The sequence below is a fragment of the Globicephala melas genome, chromosome 10 (genome assembly GCF_963455315.2).
Source record: "Globicephala melas chromosome 10, mGloMel1.2, whole genome shotgun sequence".
Taxonomy (NCBI): Eukaryota; Metazoa; Chordata; class Mammalia; order Artiodactyla; family Delphinidae; genus Globicephala; species Globicephala melas.
This window is the reverse complement of record NC_083323.1, coordinates 98601407-98627927: the sequence shown is the minus strand read 5'-3', so window position 1 is coordinate 98627927 and position 26521 is coordinate 98601407. Positions and strand designations below refer to the sequence as shown.

General features: G+C 45.8%; 1 long non-coding RNA gene across 1 annotated transcript; it reads right to left on the bottom strand.

Annotated features, from left to right (window-relative positions):
* Positions 1-4060: 4060 nt before the first annotated feature.
* LOC132597890 (uncharacterized) lies at positions 4061-19913 on the bottom strand. The gene is made up of 3 exons (XR_009565308.1): positions 19786-19913; positions 14231-14377; positions 4061-4098 (listed from the first exon to the last, which is right to left on the bottom strand). It is a non-coding gene; the product is annotated as an uncharacterized lncRNA (long non-coding RNA).
* Positions 19914-26521: the final 6608 nt, after the last annotated feature.

The following is a 26521-nucleotide window of genomic DNA, read 5'->3' as shown; positions in this document are numbered from 1 at the left end:
GAACAGTATGGAGGTTCCTTAAAAAACTAAAAGTAGAACTACCATACGACCCAGCAATCCCACTACTGGGCATATACCCTGAGAAAACTATAATTCAAAAACAGTCATGTATCACAATGTTCACTGCAGCTCTATTTACAATAGCCAGGACATGGAAGCAACCTAAACTGTCCATCGACGGATGAATGGATAAAGAAGATGTGGCACATATATACAATGGAATATTACCCAGTCAGAAAAAGAAACAAAATTGAGTTGTTTGTAGTGAGGTGGATGGACCTAGAGTTTGTCATACAGAGTGAAGTAAGTCAGAAAGAAAAACAAATACCGTACGCTAACACATATATATGGAATCCAAAAGAAAAAAAAAAAGGTTCTGAAGAACCTAGGGACAGGACAGGAATAAAGACACAGACGTAGAGAATGGACTTGAGGACACGGGGAGTGGGAAGAGTAAGCTGGGACGAAGTGAGAGAGTGGCGTGGACATATATACACTACCAAATGTAAAATAGAGAACTAGTGGGAAGCAGCCGCATAGCACAGGGACATCAGCTCGGTGCTTTGTGACCACCTAGAGGGGTGGGATAGGGAGGGTGGGAGGGAGATGCAAGAGGGAGGAGATATGGGGATATCTGATTCACTTTGTTATAAAGCAGCAACTAACACACCATTGTAAAGCAATTATACTCCAATAAAGATGTTAAAAAAATGTTTTTAAACCAAAAAAAAATCTCTATGCTGTAAAAAAAAAAGAAGAACATCGAGGTAATTCCCTAACACCAGGAAGTGCCTTTTTCATCTTAGGAGTCAAGGAAAGGTGAGCTCCAGTAGTTGAACTCTTGACATCTTGATATATTTCAAGACAAAAAAGGGACTCTAACACAGTTGATAATGAAGCCCAAACTGGCTCACTTTCTTCCGGAAGCCAGGGCAGATTAGGGATTGGAGAAAAGTTGCTGAATGTACAAAATTACTAATTGGTTCAGGATGGAGCCTGACTCATTGGTGCCTATGCTAGTCCAACCTTTCCTATACCTAAAGCTTTGGGTCGGAGGCCAGGTTTATACTTACCTGATAAATAGTATAGTTACATTTCTTAGTAAGGGAGAACTACTTCTGTGTGTCCTACATCAGTACCAGGTGAACACCCGCAAAGACATTAGCACATGGAAAGGCAGGACGGGCTCTCCCCCGCACCCCATTTGTGAGAAACTTGTCCGTAGTAAGTTGTAAACTGTAGTGAGTAATCTTAACAGAACACTGCAGGATCACACCACTGTCATAGAAGTACTAGAGTTGTGAGGAAAGACTTGTGATGAGACTGTAACCAAGGAAAAGTCAAGTCTTTCCAAAAATAAGCGACTCACATGCTTCCTGAGCATGTCAGAAACACATGCACTGGGCATTCCCCAGGGACCAGACCCTGCTGCAGACATGGCGCTAGGGATGCAGAGATACAGAAAAGATACAGAGACTTTGCTTACAAGAAGTTCACAGTCTTGGGGGAGAGGCTGCCAAAAAACTGTGATATGAGAAGAGCTGTGACAGTGATCAGTGAGGCTACAGCCCAGAACTTAGGAGGAAGTGAACATCTCTCTTCCTGTGGGGAGTGCCCTGGGCCACACTAGCAAACACCTTCTCCCCGCTCCTAAGACCTCCCCACACAGGGCAGAAGAGGCTCTCTCAGTTCCCTGGGGTCACTACCTCTGCCTTAGGGGGAGTCTTCCATCTCCAGGAGGAGTCAGGGACGGAGAGGCCGCATCGCTTACTTGCTATAATGGAGCTGCAGACTAACAAGTCACTCCCAGCTTGTAAAGCAGTGTTTGTACAGCGCTTTCATTGCCCTGGTTGGGGGTGATAAACGCAAATTTCCCAGGCAAAGAGAAGTGAAACCGGTGCTTAGTAAGCTCGTAATACATGGGAGTGTTTATAACTGTTAAACATAACGATAACACTGGAACTCCTTCCAGGAAAGCAAAAGCAAAAGTGTGTGAAGGAACAGCCCAGCCACATGTGTTGCTGGACGGATCGTCAGACGTGGGAACATAAACTCCTGCACCCTGGCTCCCTTTCATGTAACGATCATCCAGAAATGACACCACCTAAGCCACAGCTCCTGCTGTTGCCAAACCTTGTCACTAGGAGCTAAGGAAGTACTTTCCCTGGGAAATCCTACGCCTGGGAAGCCAGCCTTATCCCTCCCGTGCCTGAACCCCTGACCCTCGTCCCCCCAGCATTCCAGGTTGCAAATTCCAGGCGGGTTATTGCCTGGACCCCTGCTGTGCCGGTCGTTCCCCTTCCCTTCCAGCTTGGTCTCTGATACTTCCCACTCCCCTGCTGGATCTTTCAAAGGAGGAGGGTAAGATCAGCCCCTCCTTCCTCCTGAGCAAGTGAAGGGCAAGGTCAGGCTTCCAGGGGCCCCGGGACAGGACGGGGCTGCTTTGTGAGCCCCTGAGCATCTGCACAGCCGGCCTCCCACCAGCAGGAGGCTCCATTCCTGCCTCTTTCCACCCCCAGAGGCTCTCCTGAGACAGGAATGGAGGTAGACCAGGTCCTCTTGGAATCAGGGCATCACTAGTGCAGGATGAGAAGGGATGGGTTGCAGGATTTCCTCCCACAGGGAAGCCCCGCATCACCGCGTGGTGAACAGATGCTCATTAAACCCCATCAGGGGATCCCAATGATGTAGAAACGTGCGTTCAGGGGAGCAGACGGGGCATGGGGCCCTGGCCCTGCCCTTTACCAGTTCTTGGGCCGGTGAACGTCTCTGAGCCTCCTTTTCCACATTTATAAAATAGGGACAGTAATTACGTCCCTCATCAATTTGTTCTGAAGATTAAATCTGATCACATACATCAGACACGGGGCCGGGATTGGCATGTTTCACGTACTATCAGCAATAGCTGTTTTATTACATGAAAATGGCCGTTCCCTTAAGTGGAGAGGCGATCTTTTTTAAACTTTATTTTCTGCACTTTAACGTACTGATGAATAAATTAATCAATGCATAAAAAAATAAGTACATGTATCTTTAAAATATAAGAAAAACAGAAGTTCTTTCCCAGAGTAAACATTTTCACTGGTGCGTTAGCTCTAAAAGGTTTAATAAGACCTTCTCTAAGAGCGTAAGAGGAGTACATAGCAGGAGGGGGGCGTGAAGTGGTCCTGCTCTACTGTGGCTGAAGGTTTTGGCTATGCGTGTCCATGAAGGCCTTCGTAAGGTGGTTCTAGGAGGATGTTTTGGGACCCAAAGCACAACGTGTTATTATTTCCCAAATGAGGCAGGGTCCAGCCCTGAAGTCACCATCCGCAAGAGGAAACCGTCGGACTTCTCATGTTGAATAGAGCTCTGTTAGAACGCCCCCCAGAGACACACGTTTGCATCCAGACTTAGGGACAAGTGGGGAAATAAGTCAAAAAGAGAATGAGGAAAGCAACACAAGACCGATACCCACACCTTCTGCTTCACGCTATCTCGTGCCAGCCGTGGAGGCTCCCACCCAGACAGATCTGGGAGATGTTAGGACACCGTGCTTCTCCTTTTCCCATGTCCTTGTTGTGCACCATCTTGCCAGGAGGCTCGGAGACAAGTGAAGGGTCTGGACATGTCCTGCAGCTGCCGGATCTGCTGAGGAAGCCCAGACAGACACAGCCCAGGGCCGCGTGTGGGCGTGGTGACCACCGTCTCCACCATCCCGCCCGCTCCAAGGGTCCCTTTCCTGATGTCATCCTCCAACTCCCTTAAAAGGTCTTGCTTGGTCATTGGAGGCACCGTATGGCTTTTCCTCTGTTCACTCGGTAGGGACTCCACTTCAACATGTGGAACCTGCCACCCACGTGCTGGCTCCACTCCGTCCTTTAATCACATCTTAAGCCCCCGCGACTGGCACCTGCCCACCTTCCTCTACTGCAGCTGTTCCCTCGAAAGCCGGGGACCTTCCTCTTCTCAGTCTGGAGACTTTCGAAGCCACCATCCCCCTCTGCGTGGCCTCCCGAGGCTGGTGGCCCAGCTGGCGGCTCCTTCCTTCCTTCAAGCGATGCTCTCCACTCCTTTGCAGGTTCCGTTGTCTCCACTTCTTCAGGCAAGAAAGTAGATCTGAACCGACAGACAAAGCAAGGCTCTTTGCTTCCTCTTCCACCCCAGTGCGTGCGCACACACACACACAAACACACACACGCACACGCACACACACACACACACACACGGCTCCCTGAGCGGGGGTTCCTGCAAGGCACCCCCTTGGCCCGGGCTCCTCTCTCTGCTCCCCTCTTTCTTAGAGGGTTCACCCCGTCCCCGGTTTTCAGGCTCTGATGGAAGCTTCCACGGTCTTCATTTCCTTGTGACTCGCAGCTCTCCTGTGTCTCATGGTTTAAAGGTCTGTCCTCTAGATTCAGTTACTGGAACTAAAGACGTCTCCCCTTACCGACCTCTCCGTGGGCCTTTGGTCCCGGCTCCTGAGTTGTCCCCTCCCTTCAGGCCCCGTGTTCAGCCTGGTGACCAGCCTGGCTATAGAAGCTCCGGTCACCCCGTGTACCAGCCTATCTGTCTCTGCCTTTATACCATCCCCAGAGATGGGCTGGCCAGCTCCCCCACGCCTGTGCGGGGTCCCAGCCCTCAAATTCACTCACTGGCCCAGCAGTTCTCCTCTCCCCCCACCCCAGGCTCCACCGGATCTGCCTCACGAGCGTTCAGAAAAAGCTCCCTAACTCCCTTGCCCTGCTTGAGTTTTTCCACAGCCTTATCATCAACTGACATTGTATACATTTCCTTTTTAGTCTTGTTTGTTTGGTTGTTTATGGTCTGTCTTTCCCTATAAAAAAGTAAGCTCCAAAAAAAAAAAAAAAAAGTAAGCTCCGTGATGGCAGGAATTTCTGTCTGTCTCATTCACTCCTGAATCCTCACGGCCTAAAATGTGTCTGACATGTAGTGGACACATGAGGCACATGTGTCAAATGACTGACTGAATGAATGAATCTCTCCCTTCAAAATGACCTTCATATTTCCCCCTGCATTTGTCATTCAAACTTACTAGCCCCAGTTTCGGACTTGCCTCTTCAGGTCTGTATCACTGTAATGTCCTACACTCTGGTGTCCTTATAAGAACAGGACCAAGAGCAGGAAACGGGTTCCTGATCCCCAGCCTGGTTCCCCACTGTCTGGCCTATTTATAGCCCCACTGTCTGGCCTGTTTAGCCTACGTACATTTTTACTGTTCTGTCCGTAGCATCCAGCTATGGATGGAGAGATCTCTTAGCCAGAGATTCTGGGACAGCACAGAGTTTGATCATGCCTGAGACCTCCGTTTAAACAGTCACAGGAACAAACTCTTTTGCCCATTGTTGGAGGTTACAAAGTCTTAAATGATACTCTTACTAGACGCTGTGGTTTAAGAAACAGTACAGAGAGTTGAGTACATAACTGGGAACAGAGGAGCCTGGGACAAACAAGCACATTCTTTTGGGGACATCTTGAGTTTCTGGGAGCCCCCTTTCCGGGGCAATAATGAGGCTGAATTGAGTGTAAGAGACATATCTGTGATTTTCGTATCCTTTGCTCCCTTCTTTTGCATACGGCAGCAGTCTTTCTCTCTGAAACCAGGAAAACCAGTAGAGCATCAGCATGGCCTAGGGCATTGCAAATGCAGATACCAGCAGGATCAAGTAGAGGATGTAAATGAGGATAGGATCGGAGATCGTGGCAACCTGGAGGGGGCACGGTCTCTCTAAAGGGATCGCCATGATTCAGCTTGGCCAGTGGTCACCATGGGGAGAAACGTGGGTCCAGAGATTTTCAAAAGAAGCTGGAAATCTGGAATTTGATGTAAAATCTCCTACATTGTGAATGTTGGCAATATATTCAAAAATTTTAAAATACAGGGTGGTCCAAAAACACACATCTCTGGACTGGATTGTCCTGTGAGCTGCTTACCTACAACCTGTTACGTAGAAAAAAGCATGAACGGCAGAATCACACTGATTCTGAGTTCAACCCTTGGCTCTACCTTCTGGACCACAAACAAAGTTATTTCAAGTTCCTTAAGCCTGAGCTTCATTTTTTTCCACCATTAAAATTGGGACGGTGCTTCCAGGATTGATATGAAGATTAAATGAAACCACGTGGTTGGTACTCAATACTAATTTCCCTTGTTTCTCCATCACTCCTCTCCCCTCTTTCCCACTGCACAATACACAGGAAAGAATAGCTCCTCCACATTCGTATTTGAAGCAAGTTAAGCAACATTTTTCATCATTTGTCATATGTTTTTCTAAGAAAATGCACCACGAGGAGCCTAAATGCCCCTTCCAGCGTCTTATCAGACCTCGTTTGCATCCGTGATGAGAAGCACGCCTAAAGGGGAGCTGTTTGGTTGCCGTTGTTATTGTGTTTTATTTTATTATGTTGGTGTTTTGTTGTTTAAAGGTAAGAGGACAGAGGATGTATTAAAGAAACATTCTTCCTGCAATCTAAAAATCCATCGACAGGTGAATGGATAAAGAAGATGTATGTACAGTGGAATACTACTGTATATATATAAAAAAGAATGAAATAATGCCGTTTGCAGCAACATGGATGGGCCTAGAGATTTTCACACTAAGTGATGTAAGTCAGAGAAAGACAAATATCATATGATATACACTTATACGTGGAATCTAAAATAATGATACAAGTGAACTTATTTATAAAACAGAAATAGACTCACAGACATAGAAAACAAACTTATGATTACCAAAGGGGAAAGGGAATCCTTTTACCAAAGGGGAAGGATAAATTAGGAGTTTGGGATTAGCAGATACACACTGCCGTATATAAAATAAATAAACAACAAGGTCCTATTGCATAGCACAGGGAACTGTATTCAATATCTTATAATAAACTATAATGGAAAAGCATCTGAAAAAGAATACATATATGTATATATATACATATATATATTATAACTGAATCACTTTGCTGTACACCTGAAACTAACACAGCATTGTAAATCAACTATCCTTCAACTTAAAAAAAAATTCTTCCCGAAATTAAATGCTGACAGTACAATCTCCCACGCAATGGAGCAAAGGGAAGACCCAGAGCCAGCGAAGGAAGCCCTCCAGCAGCCTCAGGTTCTCCAAGAGCCTTTATAACAGCGCAAGGGAGGAGCACAGAACAAGAGGAGAACGGCAAAGAGTGTCATGGGTTTGCAGCCACCGTGTTAGCAAGGCTGGGGCTCAGAATCTAGCTGAGACTTGCAAAAAAATGCTCCGGAACAGCTAACAGAGCTCTGTGTGAGCGTGCTTTGACCTGGGAGAATAGGGAAGGGCCAGGGGCAGACGGTGTTACGCTAGAAGATGACAGATACAAAGCAGAGTTGCTCCACTCCTAAGTAGCTGTCATCTCCTCTATCTCCAAGAAGGATCTTCAACATGGTTAAAAGGAAACTACAGCCCTAGGTGTGAAGCTCTGCAGGAAGTAAATACCTGGCCTCTTTAAATAAGCTCAGGTCTCCAGGTCCTGACAAATCTCATCGCCGGGGATGACAGAACTTGTAGGTTTCATCACGGAACCGTTGTCGGTAATCTTTCAGGGATCTCAGGAGTGATGCCAAAGGATTAGTGATGGGAAACGGTCCGAGTTATCAAAAGGGGGAATATGTAGCTTCCGGAAGGTTTGCACCATTGAGTTTAACTTTGATCCCCAGCAAACCTTAACCTGGGTTATTAAAGAGTTAGATTGAAATCGCTGCAAAAAGGAAGCAGAAATCTCAAAAAGCCAGCACAAGTTTGTGTACAACAAACCACATCATACTAACATCATTTCATATTCTTTTTCTTGAAAGGTTATCAAAAATCACCAGGTTGTCCCAGAGGTACTGAATCTTTCAGCAGGGATTTGGGCAAAGTTTCTCACGGTAAGATGAATAGATAAGGAAGAGATGATGTCCAGCTGGGTAAAGGCACAACTAGGCAACCCACTGTATCCAGAAAGCACTGAATGATTGAGCCAAGTCATCCAAAGAAAGGTGTACAGTACAAGATGCCTCTGGTCCTTCTGTGGGGACTGGTTCTGTTAAATATCTTTCAATGACGTGAACGGTAGGCCAACATACAAATGAGGGCTGACACAAAATGGAAACGTATAAGTAATACACAGCATGGCAGAAACAGGATATGGTTTGCTAAGCAAGGAGCCAAAACAAACACATGGAATTTAATGGAGGAAAATGAAAGATTTTCATTTTGATTAAAAAAAAAAAAGACTCAGTTATTCAAACTATTGACGAGAGTTCATGTGAAAAAAAAAAAGTCTTGAGGATTTTAGTTAACAGAAAGCTCAATTTTCTGACAAATTTCTGACATGGCTCCCAAAAACTAATGCTTGTCATGGCCACACCAAGGTGGTGAGCACCCCATTGGCTGCCCGCATCAGAGCATCCGTGTTTGTTCCAGGCACCATGTTTCTCCTTCACATTCAGCTTTGTGGGCCTCTGTAATTTTTTTTTTTTAATTACAAAAGAAAAGTATAGTCATGGTAGAAAACCTACAAATGTAGAAAGGTGAAAAAAAGAAAACAAAAATGATCTAACTGTCACCATTTAGTGATAACTACTGGTATCGTTTTGGTATGTGTCCTTCAAGTCTTTTTTTGTGTGAGACGGAGGAATATGGAGGGAAAATTTTTTTTTTTTTAAATTAACATCATATCCTGAATTCCTCCCCCCAAGTCATTACAGATTCTTTGAAAACACAGTTTTAATAGTCACACCATCCATTATCATATGCATATGCCTTAATTTGTTTAAAGTGACTCATTTGTGGACATTTAAGCTGTTTCCATTTGGAGGCGGTGGCAGGGAGGTACCACCAGCTTTGAAAAGGATATTGACCAAGGAGTGGGCACCCCAGGGAGGCCAGCCTGTTTAGGGAAAGGTCTTAGAGGGACAGTTAAAAAGCTGAGAATGTTTATCCCAGGGAAAGGCCCTGATGGCCTTCTTCAAACCCTTGATTTGCTGTCAAGGGTGGAAGGGAGTGAATTTGTTTTGTGTTGTTCCCGAAGGTTGAACTAAGACAAGTGGAAAAAAGTTGGAGGGAGTCTGATTTCAGCTCCATCTCTAACTGTCACTGCTGCCTGCCCGAGGACCGAGATGCTCTGAGAGGGAGTAACCCTTCCATCACAGAAAGTGTTCAAGCCAAGACAGGATGGCCACCTGGGGCCGGAATTTGTAGATAGGATTCCTCCGCTGAGTGGGAGACTGAAATAATAGCCTCCAAGATTCCCTCCAACTGGGAGATTTCGTGCTTCTTTCTTACCCTCCTTTGAGCCCACTCACGGGAAGAATTTATGGCAGGTAGGGAGTAAAGAAGTCGATGTCATCAATTTTACTGCTGGAGGAGGCGTTGTAGCTCAGAGATGCAACATACACCTTTGTCCTCTGTACCGTCTCACATCTAGACAGCGTTTTACAGTCAACAAAGCCTTTTCCACGTAGGCCTTATAACGTGATTCTTGTAACAGTTTTGTGAAGTGAGTGTTGTCATAAGTGTTCTCACCTTTAGTTATTATGGCTTTACAAGGTATTTCGATCTCTAGTTGGGCACGTGTCCCCAATTTTGTTCCCTTCCAAAATTGTCTGAGCTATTCTTGGCCCTTTTTTCCCCTCCCATATTAATTTTTGTATAAGCTTTTCAAGTGCCTGGGGAAAAAACTCATTTCCATTTTGATTGTAATTGCCCTGAATTCATAGACTTAAATTGGAGGAGCAGTAATGCTATCGGGTCTCTCCGTCCGTTTATTTGGGGGTGGCCTCTTCCTCAGTAACCTGCTCCACCCCACCCCCTTTCTTACTGGAAGAACACACTTCCCACGATAGAGACTGAAAATATGAGATGTTTCTCAGCCTCCCTTGCCGGTAGGCATGACCTCACAACTTAATCCCGGGGAGTGCGACTAGAGGTGGCATTCTATGAGAACAGTTTGATAAACACGGATGTGTGAAGAGATAAAGCTTCTTTTACTTCCTTCAGAAGGAGGCTGTACGAAGGGGACTTTACACGTAGACTGTAGCTAATACAACCAAACTACAGCCACGAGAGGACAAATCTGAGGGTAGAAGCCCTGCCGCAGAAAGATGGAAAGATACTGAGCGTCTGATGACGTCTTTGCGTTGCAGGACTAACCTGCCACCTGCCTGTGCTGGACTTCTTGTTACACCAAATAATAAATATTCTCATAGTTAAGACATTTCTGGTTGGCATGTGTTACTTGCATGTGAAAGCATCCTAATTAATATACCATGTCTTTTATCATTTCCTTCAATAATATTCCATCTGCTTCTCCACAAGCACCTTCTTCAGTTTTGTGAATAAGACATTTTAAAAAACTTACATTCCTAATCGTCTAAGACTGGTGATTAAGGAAGGCTACTGATTTGTTTCTTGGTCTTACATTCAGCTTAGTGATCACTCTTATTCATTCCAAAAGTTTATCTATAACATTTCTTAAGACTATCATCATTTGCTAATAAAGACCATTTTCCTTTTGCTTTTAAATTCTTTATCTGATTGTATTAGCTAAGACTTCTGGTACAGGACTGAAAAGAAGCAGTTAGAGTGAGCGGTTCTGTTTCCTCCTGACTTGGACACGGGTGCTTACTGAGTTTCACTCCTCAGGACCCCTGCAAGGCAAAACTCCAGGGGCCCAGCTCACATTACTTTGCCACTAGATGCGATTTTGTAATATATTTTAATAAATATTCTTTACTAGGTTAACGTGTTCCTTTTTCCTATCAGTTAGGATTAGGCTTGGCCGAGAGTAACGCAAAACGACTAAATGGCAGTGGAGTAAACAAGATAGAAATTTATTCTTCATGCTCAAGAAATCCAGTCCGTTTGGGACATCTCAGAGATCCAGGTTCTTCTTATTATGCTGTGCCGCCGTCTGAATGTAAAGGGTAAAATTGTATGCTTTTCTCAAGGGATGAAGAAAAAACATTCAATAAAATTTATCGTTGACTTAACGAATTTTTTAGAAACTTAATAAACTAGGCCTGGAAAGTATGGCTGAGATTGCTAATTTCACCCTGGTATTCATTCTCCCTTTATTCCATTGTAAAAAAAAAATCTTAATCCTTTCTTCTTAATTTTCAATTTTATTTGCATAAATGTATCATTTTCTCTTACGATCTGTTTAATCTCCCTTCTAAGGCAATATAGTTCTGTTCCCCTTTTTGTTCTTGGTATTGTTTTTTCGTGCCTTTTTCTTTATTATGCGTACTAGACCTTTTTCTTTTATTCAAAAAATCAAATTTTAATTTTATCGATCTTTTGTATTGTTAGTTTTCTAGCTCACCCTTATTTTTTCCTTCCTTCTCTTTTTAGGGTCTTCCTGTTTTTTACCCCCCTTGCTTCTTGGATTGACTGTAGACTCATTTACTTTTTTTTTTTTTTTTTTTTTGCGGTACGCGGGCCTCTCACTGTTGTGGCCTCTCCAGTTGTGGAGCACAGGCTCTGGACGTGCAGGCTCAGCAGCCATGGCTCACAGGCCCAGCCGCTCCGCAACATGTGGGATCTTCCCAGACCGGGGCATGAACCCATGTCCCCTGCCTCAGCAGGCGGACTCTCAACCACTGCGCCACCAGGGAAGCCCTGACTTATTTACTTTTTACCTTTCTTTCTTTCTATAAATTAAATTTAGGTCTTAATTGAACCTTATAAGTCTACGCTAACTGCATCACATGTGTTTATGTAATCCTTTCCTTTTTTCTTAGTTTAAATTATTTTGGACTTTATGATTTCTTCTTGAACCCAAAAGTTATTTAGGAGAGCATTTTTAAGCTACCAAACATGCTTTTTTCTCCACTTACTAAAAACAAAAACAAAAACAAAAACAAAAAAAGACAAAACAACAAAACAAAACGAAAACCTCTTTCCCTGGCTTGTAGGTATGGAATTTAATTGCATAGTGATCAGAAAACATGTATGATATAAATTCTTGGAAAATTGTTAAAATCTTCTTTGTGACATGGTCAAGTCTGCAAATGTTCCATGTTAACATGAAAATCAATTATAATCTTTATTTATTGTGTGTGTGGGTTCTGTATAAAGCTGTTAAATAAATTTACATATATTTTCTTCAAATATTCTATAGTCTTACAAGGTTTTTTTTATAATTCATCATTTTCTCTTGGAAGAATGTTAAAAATCTCCTATTATTTGTATAAAATGATCAGTTTCCCCCTTTTGTATCATTTGAAGCCATGTTGCTCAGTGCATGCAAAGTCATGGTTGCTACATCATCCTGGCAGATGACTCACTTTTTACTATATGGTGTCTCTCTCTTTCCTTATTTTTTTGCCATAAATTCCATTTTGTCTAATATTAATATTGCTGCTCAACATTCTTTTGGAATTAGAATGATCTATCTTCTCTCTTGACCACTCTTTGTTTTCAGTCTTTTGGACTGATACTGTTTTAGGTGTATTTTTCCAGTCACTAGTATATGGTTGGATCTCTTTCTCTTTCTCTCTCGTTCATTTTGATAATCTCTGCTTTCAGTTGTTGCCTTTAATCCAACTGCAAGTACAGAATTATGAATTCTCATTATCTTGTTTATTTTTAATGAACGAAACTTCTTTTTCATCTCTTTGATTATCTTAACTTTCTATTTAAGCCTTCATCAGACTGCTTTGTAAAATTATTTTCAGTTGGCGTGAATTATTGATTTTGTTGATTGTTTTTCTTAGCACTCACTTCCTATGTATATTCTGGAAAGTTTGCCCGCTCACTTTATACGGGAGGCTTTTTGTTTTGTTCCCTCTCTCTTGCATCCAGTTGAAAAGCTTTGTGGATTCTTCCACCCAGCACCCTCAGTCCACAGCCAGGTTTATGATGGTTTCCTGGGGTCTCCTGCCCCACAGTGAGAATAAGAACATTGCAGAGTCACTCACAGAACCTGGATCAGTTCCTTGTTGGGAGCCTGGGTCCCATCTCCCTCATCGTATACCTTCTGGGAGAGTCAGACCCTGTCTTTGGACAGTTAGCCTGCTTCCACCATCCTTTGCGTGGACACTTAGCTTCTGTTACCCCAAAAGAGCCAGGCTCCTTTCTACTGTGGCCTGCAAGGCCATGGCTTCATCCCTCCTCACTGCTTTGAGTGATACAGAAAGATATTTTTTCTTCCTTTTGAGTTTGGCGATACCTTTTTAGGTTTGTTTTTTCTTTTCATACTTTGTCTTTCATTGCTTTGTGCTTAGAGCACAGAGAATATGGAGAAATATGAGATGAAGGGGAGCTTACCTGACTGGAGGTCCATTTCATATCATCTGTTTCTTAAAAAGTAAAATATAAACCCGTTGGGCTGGCACTCAAGGCCTTTTGCAATCCAGGTGCAGCCCACTCCACTGCGGGCATCCTGGCCTCTCTCACTTGAAGCTAAGTGCTGCCCCCTGAACATAGCATGTGCTCTCATTCTTCCGTGTATTTATATGTGCTGTTTCTTCTGTCAGGATGGCCATTCTGCCACACGTGTAATCTCCAAGACTTTGATCAAAAACCTTTTCACCTGGGAAGTTGGCTTCAGATCCTCTAGGGTTAAGTTATTTCTTCTCCATACAATGCACTCAACACATGTGTACTGAGTGAATGAACGAATGAACGAATGAATCATATGGTGTAAAAGATTGAGCAGACACAAGTACATGTGGTTTACGGCCATAATGTTACCTCCATGGCCAATTGTTTATCTAAAGGTCTGCTCTGATCAACTGTAGTGTATCATATTGATCAAGTGCGTTTAGAAATAAGGGGAAAAGAGTGGAGACAGTTTTTCCATGAAGCTTGTCTTATATCATGGCCATTATGCTAACTCTGCATGAAGCTGGTTAAGATAACCCATATCCCTTTTGTAAAAGTGTGACTTTTACAACTATTAAGGCAACGTGATTAGGGACCAACTGTCTCATTTCCTTCCTCAATAACAGGGTATCCTTTTAAAGAACAGATGTTACCCTGAGCTCTATTTTTTTATTTTTAGAAAAGTTTAAAATATGATGGAAAAAGCTTAATGACTTCAAGCTCTAGTATGCTTAACTGTTGTAACACTATAAAAACCCGATTGTATCTTTCTATTCATTATGATTTCATCTCAGGGGAAGGGTTACTTTTTTTTTTTTGCTCCCTTTTTGACAGGGGAAAGAATTTATCAAGGAAAGTGGCACCAAATGGCATGTTTTTTGAGCAAAAATATTTACCTAATTGTCCAGCTTTTCGGGAATCCTTCTGGATACTATTTCTTCCTCAGGAACAGAATGAAGGCTCTGTGACACGCGAGCAACAAAAAGGGTTTCAGTCTGGTGGGAGTTCCTCGCGCTTTCTTTTCCTCCAGCTTGGTTGCACAGCTACGGCAAAAACAGAAGATTCAAAAATGAGTAACAGGGCTTCCCTGGTGGCGCAGTGGTTGAGAGTCCGCCTGCCGATGCAGGGGACACGGGTTCGTGCCCCGGTCCGGGAAGATCCCACATGCCACGGAGCAGCTGGAAAAAAGCACACAAATAACAGCAATTCAAAGTAAGAAGGAATCGCCACAGTAGATATTAAAAAAACTCTGAATGTTTAGAGGAGAAATAAATTATCATGTTTGGAAAATCAGACAGTCTTCAAGAACAGGGGCTGTTTGAATTGGGCTTTGGAGCACTGAATAGATTTATAGGCATCTTGATAGAAAATGTAGGTGAATATTCCTGGTGGAAAATCTAACATGATCAAAGTTATGAAGAGTGGAGAACATATAAAATGAACAGTATATACTAAATTAGCTTGTCAGTTACTGGTAAAGATTCAATGAATAACAGAAGCTAAAAAAAAAAATGAGTAACATTTTTGTTCTAAAAACATCTAAAATTCATCTCAAACCTGTACCTCTTCTGGGCAAAGAAATGCAATCCATTCTAACAAGTAATTAAACAAACAAACAAATGCCTAAAACCACAGTCTCCTCTGGCACCTGTCTACACCCGCTTCTTGCCTGTACCTCTTCCCCCAAATCCCAGCTACGGTGATCCCCTCTCCCACAAGCCCAGCTTCCCCTGGTCCAGCACCGTCACGGCAGGGCTCCTGTGTCTGGCCCAGGCACGTGTTGGGTAAAACTACATATGCAAAACATGGGGAAGAGAATTCGGAAGCGAAGGTGAACTTATCAGCCCATTTAACTCCAGAACTTTGCTCCCTGTTGCCAGGAGTCGTCACAGACTTCTGAAAACCTGAAATTTAATTTATGTGAGATTTTCTTCTTCTTCCTAGTGATTCAGAAAAAAAAGAAACGCTAAATTTTTCCCCAGATTGCTATTTCCTCTGCATTCCTAATCTGACCTCAAAGCTTTATTCGTTTAACGTTATTTAAGAGAAGACGGTTAACTACTTACTCTGCTCCTTGCACTATTTCTCATAGATACTTTGAAGCCGTCGTGGGGCTTCAAAGGGAAGGATTTGGAGTTTTGACAACTGAGAATTCTGAATCGATTTCAACGTCTACAGAAAGGATCGAAATTCGATAAACTGTCTTTTCTCCTTGTATAACCAGCCATCTCACTGTACTTGAGAGGTCGTAGTCCCTCCCAGAGAAGGGGATGAGGGAGTGGGACGTGGGGATTTTTTCCACTTAAAGAAAAAATATCTGGAAATATCTTTTTGCTTATTGGCTTGATCTTCTGTGCTAAGCAACTATGATTTTTTTTTTTTTTTTTTTTTGCGGTATGCGGACCTCTCGCTGTTGTGGACTCTCCCGTTGCGGAGCACAGGCTCCGGACGTGCAGGCCCAGCAGCCACGACTCACGGGCCCAGCCGCTCCGCGGCATGCGGGATCCTCCCGGACCGGGGCACGAACCTGCATCCCCTGCATCGGCAGGCGGACTCTCAACCACTGCGCCACCAGGGAAGCCCGCAACTATGAATTTTTGAAGAGGAGAACAAAATTCACAATATCTGACGTCCAACCATTATGTTGTGCACCTTCAACTTACACAGTGATGCATGTCAATTATATCTCAATAAAACTCTGGGGGAGAAAAGGACAGAGGAGAGCAAACAATAGCCACGAAGAAAAAGCAGCACTGTCTAAAGAGGACGCAGCAGTCAGCTCTGAGCCAGGTAACTGTGGCACATTTCATTTCAAATCACATTTACGGGCATCTGCTAAGTGCCAGGAGCTGAGCTGAGTTCTAGACCCGTGCCGCCCAATAGAGATATAACGCCAGCCACGTATGTAATTTGGAAGTTTCTAGTAGCCACATTAAAATGATTAAAAGGAAATAAGTTTTGCAAATTTTCAAATATTGGAAAAAATATAAAGATTAAAAAAGGGCTTCCCTTGGTGGCGCAGTGGTTGAGAGTCCGCCTGCCGACGCAGGGGACACGGGTTTGTGCCCCGGTCCGGGAGGATCCCACATGCCGTGGAGTGGCTGGGCCCGTGAGCCATGGCCGCTGAGCCTGTGCTCTGCAACGGGAGAGGCCGCAACAGTGAGAGGCCCGCGTACCGCAAAAAAAAAAAAAAAAGATTAAAAAATAACATTTCAAACTTTGGAAAGATTTATTAAAAAAAAAAAGAAATAGGTGAATGTGGTCTGGCCCTGCTGCCCTCCCCCCCAGCCCACTGCTCCCAGCCCCTTTCCTGAACTTCGGCCTTCCTGGCCTTCCAGGGCCTTCCACAAACCAGTCTTTTCCCCTGGGATCTTCTACAGCTCAGGTCTCTGCGTGGTGTCCCCTCCCCATCTCTGCCACTGCTTCTTGTCGTTTGGTAAAGAGAATGCAGTGATAGATGGCCGACAGGAGCTGGATGGGTACCCAGTATCTGGGGGTGTCCACACTTGATGAAGTGGGGAACGATGCTTTCATCCAGGTACGTAGAATGGATCCTCGTGATGGAATTTTGGACTCCATGACGATAGGAGTTTCCTTTACGATTGTGTAGATTGTTGTTGACGTAGAACTTGAAGCTGAGGGGTGAGTGAGACGGTAACCCCATCTGCACTCTCCTCACCAAGCCACGCCCCCTGGCACAGAGCCGTGTCCTCCTGAAGGAAGGGCCGACTTTTCTCCTTTTCACAAAGCCACTGACCTAGCCAGGCGCAGCTTTGTGCTGAAGGGGGATTTGGGGGCTGGGGAGAGGTCTTGCCAGCCCCTCTTAAGATGCATCTCACAAGTGGCCCCCCTGCACTGTCTTTGTGTAAGTTCTGTGGAGTTGAGGAGATACATATTTGTGTATTTGTGATCGTTCTTAGGTCTTGACCTTGAGATTCTCTCAGGGAGAAACAGAAAAATCAATCATTTCAATAAATCTTATTTTGGGCCCAACATGAATCATCTCTCCTCAAGACTCTGGTTCCCTGGAATCCAGATGGGGTTTCCATGACAACAGGGGACATGAGAGTCTCAGACTCTCTCAGAGGGAGTATTACTAAGAATTAGGGGAGGACAGAGTCCCATCCAGATGAAGGAGGCCTTCTGGAGAAAGGTCCGAGGGACATAGCCATTGGATATCACTGTCCTGATGGTATAAAACCTCCCCTACGATATCATACCCACTGTAGGTATAAACTCACCCACTGTATGTATCATACCCACTGGTGTATAAACGCACACCATTCATTTAAAAACCGCTACCCGTTTAAGCAACATTAGAAAATTTCCAAAACATCCCCTTCCCTTCTTCCTTCTTCACATCTGCCGGTAATCAACCATTAAAAAAAAAAAAAAAAATTAGTGCCTGCTACGTGCCAGCAGGTACAAGGGGCCACGGTCAGTCTCTAGTCTCATAGATCTTAACAGAAGTTTCCAAGGTGGTTTCTCCAAACAGAAGATTTTAGGTCTGAGATGATCTCTAGGAATCTGATGCTCCGATTTCCAGAATCCCCGGATCCCCCTTCACGCTCTGTTAACGTGTTGCCAAATGCTGAAAGCACTTAGTTCTAAGTCGCTGATTACGTGTCAAGGAGAACAAGGTGCCCAGCCCCTCCCCAAAAAGGATGAAGCTACTTCTTCCCTGGGCTCGCTCACCACCTGGGAAGTGCGTGCAGATTTCCCAAACGCCAAGTCGGTGACACTGGCCTCCAGGACAGGACTCCTCTCCAGGCCTCGGTTTTCTTCACTCACTCTCCTTCATCGAAGCGTTTAGGCCACCTGTAGCCTCCTATTTATTGCTTTAATGTCAGACGTTGGTTGAGCTTCCGTGTTAATTTTGCAATAAGTTTGGATAAACAACAAAAATGATAAGACACAATCCCTACCACGTTTGAACTCATGGGCCAGCTGGGGAGGAAGAAAGTATGTAAACCATTTCAGTTCAGGGTGACAAAAGCCACAGCAAATCCTACAGAAAGACAGAAACATAGCTCTTAACTCTAGCTGATGACACTGGGGAGGCTTCGCGGAGCGGTCATTTTGAGCTGAATCTTAGAGTACAAATAGGAATGAACCAGGCGGGGAGGTGAGGGAAGACAAGTCTAGGCAGAGGGAACAGTGTGCACAAAGTGCCAAGGAGGTTGTGCTGGACGGTCCAAGGAGACACACCCTCCCTCCAGGGCAGTCTTCCCTATCTGAGCACCCGGGAACTAACGAGACAAGTTACCTGCCCTCTCCCCTACACCCAACACACAGTGGTGGGACGGGCATGGAATAACCACTAGAGACACTCCCATTCAAAAAGGGGGGAAACAGGAGACATACGGGAGTCCCTGGTCTAAAGCAACTCTGAAATCTGATGGGAACATGTGGTCTGTTCCCTGATTAGAGACCAAGCCCTGGAAATTACCTGCTGCGGTCTTGGTTCTGTCCCAACAGCCATTCTTCCTTTTCCTGAAAAGGTAACCTATACTTGCAGCTGAGACATTTTCTCAGATTATTTTCAGCCTGTAAAAGTTTGGGGGTCCAAAGACCTTTTTCTTTTTCTTTTTTCTGGTATGTTCTCTGTCTCTTTCAGTCCAAGCTAGTGGTGTTTCTGCTTGTACAATTTTCTTAAAACCTTTGGAAACCTCCTATGAATCTTACTGCAGTTCATGCCATTAGAAAAATAAAAAGTCACATCCACAAACCTCTTGGGGATAAATCATTCTCTCCCTTTGGCTTCTGCCAAAGCTACCAAGGATTCTTAAAAGTCCTGGATTTTGTTTTCATTTTTGGTTTTGAATGAACAAAATGCTCTAAGGCATTACATTAAATTTTTCCAAGGGCTTATCAAAGGACTTTACAGTCATACTCTCAATTTTGTCATTACACCATGTTTTTCTGCCCATTCCCTGAATTTTATTTTTTTCCAGAAGCTATTCTTGATTTCACACTGATTTCCATCTGGAGAAGCAGGAGACCTTCCAAACTGCTGTGCAGAGTCTGTGTCCTTTATATTTAACTTTTTTGTTCCCTTGAGCTTCTCTCTCTCCTCTCAAATTTTACAGCAAGAAGACGTCAGGGTGACCTTTAACCCTGCCTGGAAATCTTAGCTATAGATCACCCAACTCAAAGGGTGCGCTTTCTGTTCTCCCCATTACTGCAGACAAGAGTGTTGCTCAACTTTCCGCCTCTGCATAATGGATCCTCTTCTGTCTAGTTGCCAATAACAGTTCCCTCATTTTTCTTTAATCCTGATGGCTAGCTTTCTCGAGGGACACCAGGCTTCTGCGAACAGCCTCTTTGAGACCCTTTAGATTTGTACTAATACTGTCCTCAAGGTCTTTCCAGCTGCCGTCCTCCACTGTCCCAAAGCCACTCTCATATTTTTAGGTGTTTGGTGACAGCAGCCACTCCACTTGTCTCTCACCTTCTGCACACTGACTTTGGACTCCCTTGTCTATTTCCACCTCCGGCTGCCGCCCATGAAGCCTGCTTCCAATCCCCTTCCATGCAGTGGGTAGACAATTTTCTTCCAGAACTTCGACTCCTTCTGAAGGTCCTGGGAAATCCTTCCAACATATCCCTCCAAAGATCGGTTCCCCAGAGGAGCTGTCTTGGGAAAGAGCTGAAAGACAGGCTTAGTCAAAGTTTTTATTGGAGGCTGTCTTCAAAAAAGAAACAAACAAATACCTTTTCAGGGTACCAAACATTTCATCTGGAGAAAAGCATCAGAATTCTGTGGGAAACATTTTTAACTCTCTGTTTGAAAGCAAAACCCAGACAGTGAGATCCATTTCTAACATCTCAGGAGAGAGAAAGAAAAAATGTGGGCTTAAATTTATGTTAGGCTAAGGTAGGTTGTTATTGGTTTACTTTTATTTTCAAACATTAGCTTGACAGTAGAAGCAGTGCATGGCCAAGTGGGGAAGGCTGAGGACTCATGCAGACCTGGGCAAGTTTCCTAAGGCCACAAACCTCAGTTTCTCCATCTCTAAAGTGGAATTATAATTACACTTACCTCCAAAGGTTGATGGGAGGGTTAGAGGAGATACAAAGTATGTGAAGTAGCAGAGCAGAACATCCAGCAGCTGATCACTAACCTCCTCTGGCCTCATTAATATGGAGACTACAGAAATGACTCCTCATGGCTCCTCTGAAACCTCCACTGTTCGTTCCTGAAGCTTCCGGAATCAGGAGTCTATGTTTCCACTTCCCGGGGAGGATGCTTTGCTGGGGAGGAGTTGAGGGAAGGCAGTTTCCCTCTTGCCTTCTTAGGAATTAGGATCTCTCCCATACTAAAAAAAAATCCCAAGTTTAGGACTATGGAATGTGGACATCTCCATGGACCACATTGAATCTGTTCCCAAAGGACTATTTCAGGGAAGAAACAAGACCCATTTAGTTTTATGTCTGCCTTAAATCCACCCCTGATGTCATCTTTCTGGGTTTCTCTCCTCCACAGCCCAAATCTCCTCCATGCTGCTTCCCAGGAGAAGCCTTCAACTCTGTCTCTCAAGCAGCCCTGAAGCAAGAGGCTGGAAGCCAGTCTAGCCCCTGCGACCAGCAGCAGGTCCCGGCTCCCACTGTGGCAGCAAGCTGGGAAAAGCATGGGATTGGGAAAAGGAGAGAAGGACAAAGGTGAAAATGAGATTCAGAGAAGGAATTTTAGGAGAGCAGAGAGGAAACATTGTTTGGAAGCACGATGATGTACCCAGGTGGGAGGAAGTTCTTGGGGGGAGATGTGAACAAAAGCAGAGACACAGGAGAGGAATCTGAAGGGGAGGAGTATGAAGTACACTCGAGGGAAAAGCTGCGGAAGGCGGGAGTTAGACGGGGAGTTAGTTAGACTGGCTGGGATTCTGGCAGGTTCCTCTCCCTGCTTCTCCCCACCTTCCTCTGGGTGGTTCCACCTTTTTAGACACTCTGTCTTCTTTGCCCCCTTCTGGCTTTAGCTCAGCTCAGGTTGTCTCTCTCTGCAGATGACGCAGCCTCTTGGCCAACTGGTCCCTCCCCACGCCCCGGCCCCTACCCATGCAGCTCACAGCCCCAGTGGCCTCTCTTTAGTCTGATCTAGTCCCTTTGGTGGATCCCGCACCTCCAGGATCGGAGGTGGATCCCACACCCTCAGGATCAGGGCCGAGCCCCTCATCATGGTACATCAGTCTTTTGTAAACTGACCTCCCAGCCTCACCTCTCTCCATCGTCTGCTCCAGCCTCTCTGGGGAGTCCATCACCCAGAGCCTGCCTGGCCCCCCTCCCCTGTCCTGCATTGGTTCTGCCTCTCACTCTGTCCTTTCTCTCTCTCTGGCCAACTTACATGCATTTGAGCACACGGGGCGTTTCCCCTTCATGTCAGATCCATTTGCCCTGCTTCCCCAGCGAGTTCCCGTTTGGTTTTCACGTTTCGGCTCAGACACCCTCTTCTCCTTGACGCCCTCCGTGCTGGTACCACCCCTTACCCCCGCCGAAGCTGACCCAGGCACACCCACGCTGGCTTGTTTTCCTGCTTGCTTGGAACTAGCTTGCCTCTGCTGCTTCCGGACGGAGACGCTGCCTTATTCTCATCTAGAATGGTTTCTGGAAGGAGTCCCACACTAACAGAGTGAACGGATGGATGGACGCTCACCTGGTGGCAAAGAGGAGGTGGTCGGTGGGGAAAGAAAAGGTGGTGGGGGGAGCCAGTGAAGGAAGGAGGTTTGGTGAGGAGGAAGGTGAGCGGAAATACAGAGAAGAAAACAAAGGGTTTGGGCAAAAGCAACGCATGTATTTTTGCGGGGGCTGGTAACGCCTATTTTAGGGGAGAAAAGTCCTGCATCCAAACGGCACCTGGGGCTATTTCTGCTGCTTCTAAATGAAGGATGAGGCTGGGAGGGGGTCCCAGACCCTAGAACCAGCACCACTTAGGAATCACTTGCCTCCCCCTTCAGGCCTCACTTCCTGGGCCTCCAGGTGCCTGACTTCCTTCCCTTGGTACTAACGCTGTCCCTGCCCTGCCCTTCACTGCACCCCCAAACCATCACACCCCACCAGGGACAAACCCCCCAGTCTTCTCTCTTACTCAGGGTCCCCACCTTCCTCCTCTACTTCCTCCTGACTTACTTCCCACGCTGATCCCTCCCCCAGTTCATCTCCCTTTTCCACACCCTAGGAGCGCACGTCATTCATCCATTGGTCCGAATCCCCAACCAAAGGCGTGCTGCCTCAACTGCTCAGTTTCTTAAAAGCCCCCCAAGTTCTGTTAAGAGAATAGGAACATTTAGGGACAGTCATTTTTTAAAACCTCCAAGGCACTCCATTGCCTCTGCTCAAGATACCACTTGACTCAATGTCTTGGACGTTGCAGGGCCTGGCCCGTGGCTGAAGATTAATGTCTCTGCACGTCCAGGGTCAATGGCTCGTGGGGTTTTATCAGCGTCGGCAGAGTGGGAAAGGTAATGGAGAACCAGTTCAAGGGACCCCACTCCCCCTACGTCCGACCCTCATTCCTTTGGTGCAAACGCCGTCTACAGAGCCCGTGCACCACGGTTTATTTTTATCTGTTGATTTTGCAATTAACAAAGAGAAGTCGCCTCTTTCTGATGCGCTGGTTCAGGGGTTCAAAGCGTCTAGCTACCTTGACCTCCTTACCAGCCTCCGACGTCGCGGTGTGCTGCCCAACTGGGAAAGATTTATACTTATTTTTCTATAATGGAAAACTCATTGCCGGACATCGAGTTACTCACTTTGATTTGTTTTCTTTGGAAGAAGCGGCCGGCGGCGGCGGCAGCAGTGCCCCAAGCTGGGTCATTAATATGGCAGCAACAGCAACAAAGACCTTTACAGCCGCTGCCTGTAAACCGTGGATAAAGTTCAAGCATTTATTCTGTCTGAGGCCTCCCAGTGTCTATAAAAGCCCAGCACGATTATATGATCAGTGTCAAGACCCACTTTCCTTCTTTGTGCTCCGGGGTGCTTTTCCTTGCCCTGTCCCTCCGTGTTGCCACCGCAGCTGCTCTGGTGCTAATAGCAACCCAAGGCACAGACGACTGGAGTGTTCCTTGGGCTTTGTTTTAAACATGGTGTTTGCTTGTGTTAACTACCGCCTGGCTCTCTGACACCCGTGAATGGAGCTATGCGGAGCTGTCAATCAACAACAATAATAATGCCATCTGGGTTTGAATAATACTAACGAGAAGAAGAAGAAGACGGATACTGTGTATTAACACAGCACCTTTGTCCCAGAAGCTCAGAGGGCGTTTGGGATAATAATTCTTTCATGCTCGGAGCACTGCTTGGCGGTAGATATTATGATCCCACCACGGGGGACTGAGACACAGAGAGGGCAAGTGGCTGGCCCCGAGGTCACACAGTAAGTCAGGGGTGGCAGAGAACTTAGCTGCTGCGAGTCCCCCAGAGCACGGGCCCTGCAGGATCACACTGATCTACGCCTCTGTGCCTCTGGTTTTAAGCTCTAGTTATACGAGGAGCTATAAGACCTAGTTTTTCCATACCTTATGGGATGAAGGAAAGGAAGAAGTGAAAAGAATGTTCTAGGGTGGAGGACGTCTCAAAGATCCTCAGCGTCTTACGAGAGCCCATCCAAGCCAGGGGCAAGGAGGGGAGGGTGACCGGATGTAGGGGTACCACGCCGAGAGACATCTAGGATTTCCGAAGGGGTGGGAGGATGGTGGAAGGATGTTAAAGCGAGATGGATAAAGAGAAAGAGAGATTTCCCAGGTAGGGGAAAAGGTGAGCTCAGCACAGAGCCAGAAAGCTCTCAGAGAGCCAAACAAGGAGCAACAGCCGGCCAGAAGGAAGGATAAGGCTGGAGATGCCAAGAATTTCCTGGTTTGGTCTAAAATCCCATTCTGCACTTTGCAGGTCCCACCGAGGTCCCTCCCTTCCCAAACCCGTTAGCACCCGGGGGGTTCAAACCTGCCACTTTAAGTCAGTAGATTCTCTCCTAACCTCTCTGTGCCTCAGTTTCCACCTCTGTAAAACCGGTTAATAACACTGTCCCATTGGGTTGCCTAGCACAACGCAATAACTTCCAAATCAATTTCTCCGACTCCAACCTCTCTCCGATCCCTGTCATCGGGTCGTGATGAGGATGAAATAAGCTAATATATAAAATGCGGAGGACAGTGCGTGGCACATAGTGGTGTCTTATAAACGTCAGCTGCTCTTATCACAAGCGGTAACAGGACTGTGATTGTCACCATAATCATCTTCCTCTGGTCTGCAGGCCTCTTCCTCCTGGACAGCTAAGGAATGGAAAAAGCACCATGGAGAAAGTGTCCAGCCATATAAGGCCATATGATGAAAGCGTCCGGGGCCTCCTCCCTCGGCTGCGCTTCCAGGAACAACACGCTGCAGACCGGCACTGCGCTATCCTCACGCGCCGTGTGCTTTAATCCTGTCTCCTCTGATAGACTCTGAACCACGCGCGGTAACACATCTAATTCTCCTCCATTCCCCAGGGCACCCAACGCCGCTTGACAGGCAGCCTTTGCTTGGAAGACACATGTCACTTTTCCATGATTTCTTGACCACCTGCCATGCGCCGGCCTCTGAGCGGAGGTACTAGGGAGGCTCTTCCCCCGGGAGATCAACTTCCTTGGTAGAAGAGATAAGCCATGTAAGGAATAATTCACAAACCTTAGGGGCCTCAGAATTCCTTGGACGGCTTGTTAAAAAGAATCTCAAGTGACTTCGAATGCATCGAAATGTTATTTTTATCCTTTTTCAGTGGAACTTGTGAAAGTTTGTAACAAAAGAAATGACGAGATCAAAGAGATAGCCCAGAAAATCAACCTTGCAATGCTGTAGAGCGTGGATGAGACCAAGGAGAGATTGAAGCTGGGGAAATCGCTTCGGGAGTAGCTGTCGTATTCTAGGGAGGTGCGAAAAGTGCCGAAGAAATAACGCACTGATGGATTGGTTTCGAAGCCTTCTTCAACGGCTCATCAAATCCTTCCTCTCCTGGTTCCCTCTCCCTTGCAGAGCTGGAGCTGACACCTTCTGCCCTATACGTTCGTTATTTATGGTCTCGTCTGTCCTTTGCTTTTGTCCCTGACCCAGTTTAGAGACGCTTTACCACTGGGACTGCCTCTGCGACCCTCTAGTTTCCAAGGCAAGCATTCTTGGCAATCAATAAACAGACTTACAATTCCTCCCCAGACTTTCCAGGCAGAAAGCCCCTGGGTCACATGTCTCCAGGGCGGAGGCAAGTCCTCCTCCCTCTTCTCCATCCCTCACGCCATGCGAGGACTTTGACCTTGAGTGGATTTGGGCTCCCGTTTTCTCTTTTCCTCTAGACTCTGAGCTCCTTGAGGACAGACCCCAACCCCTATTCTGCATTCCTTTTCAGTGTAGCGGCTGCCATAGTGTAGGTGCTGGAGAAATCTGTCTTGAAAATAATTAAGGGCACATTTTATTAAAACTATCTGTCACTTTTTGTGTATTAGATATGGAATGCCACATCCCCTGTAGATATCCTTGCGAAAGCATATGGCTTACGGGATTTCTGTTTCAGACAGAATTTGTTAGATCCACACAAGAAGGCAGTGTCTGTGAGGACGGCCTTCAAGAACAAGAAATCACCTCCGTAACAGAGGAGTTTTCACAAAAATATATGACTTCTTCCCTCCTTCCCTCCATCCTTCCCTCTCTCCCTTCCTTCTTCCCTCCCTCACTCCCTTCCTTCCTTCCTCCCTCCCTCCCTCCCTTCCTTCCTTCCAGCAACACACGGTGACTGTGTGAGCTTCTTATACAAGGCACTGTGGGAGGCTGGTTCCTGCCTTAAGAAGTTCAAAATCCAATGAAACACACACACCCACTCATCTTTTTATTGGATAAACTGAATTTTATTTTAAACCAAGGCACAAACCACACGGGTCCGCCTGTGCAGGAAGGAGAAACAGGATCGCGGTGCTGGAGCTAGAATCTGGGGCGCCAGCTGCACTGCTGGGCTGCTTCTCCGCAGAGGAGCTGTAGGCACAGCCTGGTGGGGTGCGGCCCAGGGAGCCAGAACCGCAGCGATGATGTGGCAGGTGAGCTGCGAGGGGATGGAGAAAGATATTGATGGACCTAAATGAGCCGCAGTGAGGACACGGGGTCCTACTCACAGGCAAGGACAGGGATGGAAGCTTTGGGAACAGTGACACGGACCCCAAGTCCAATAG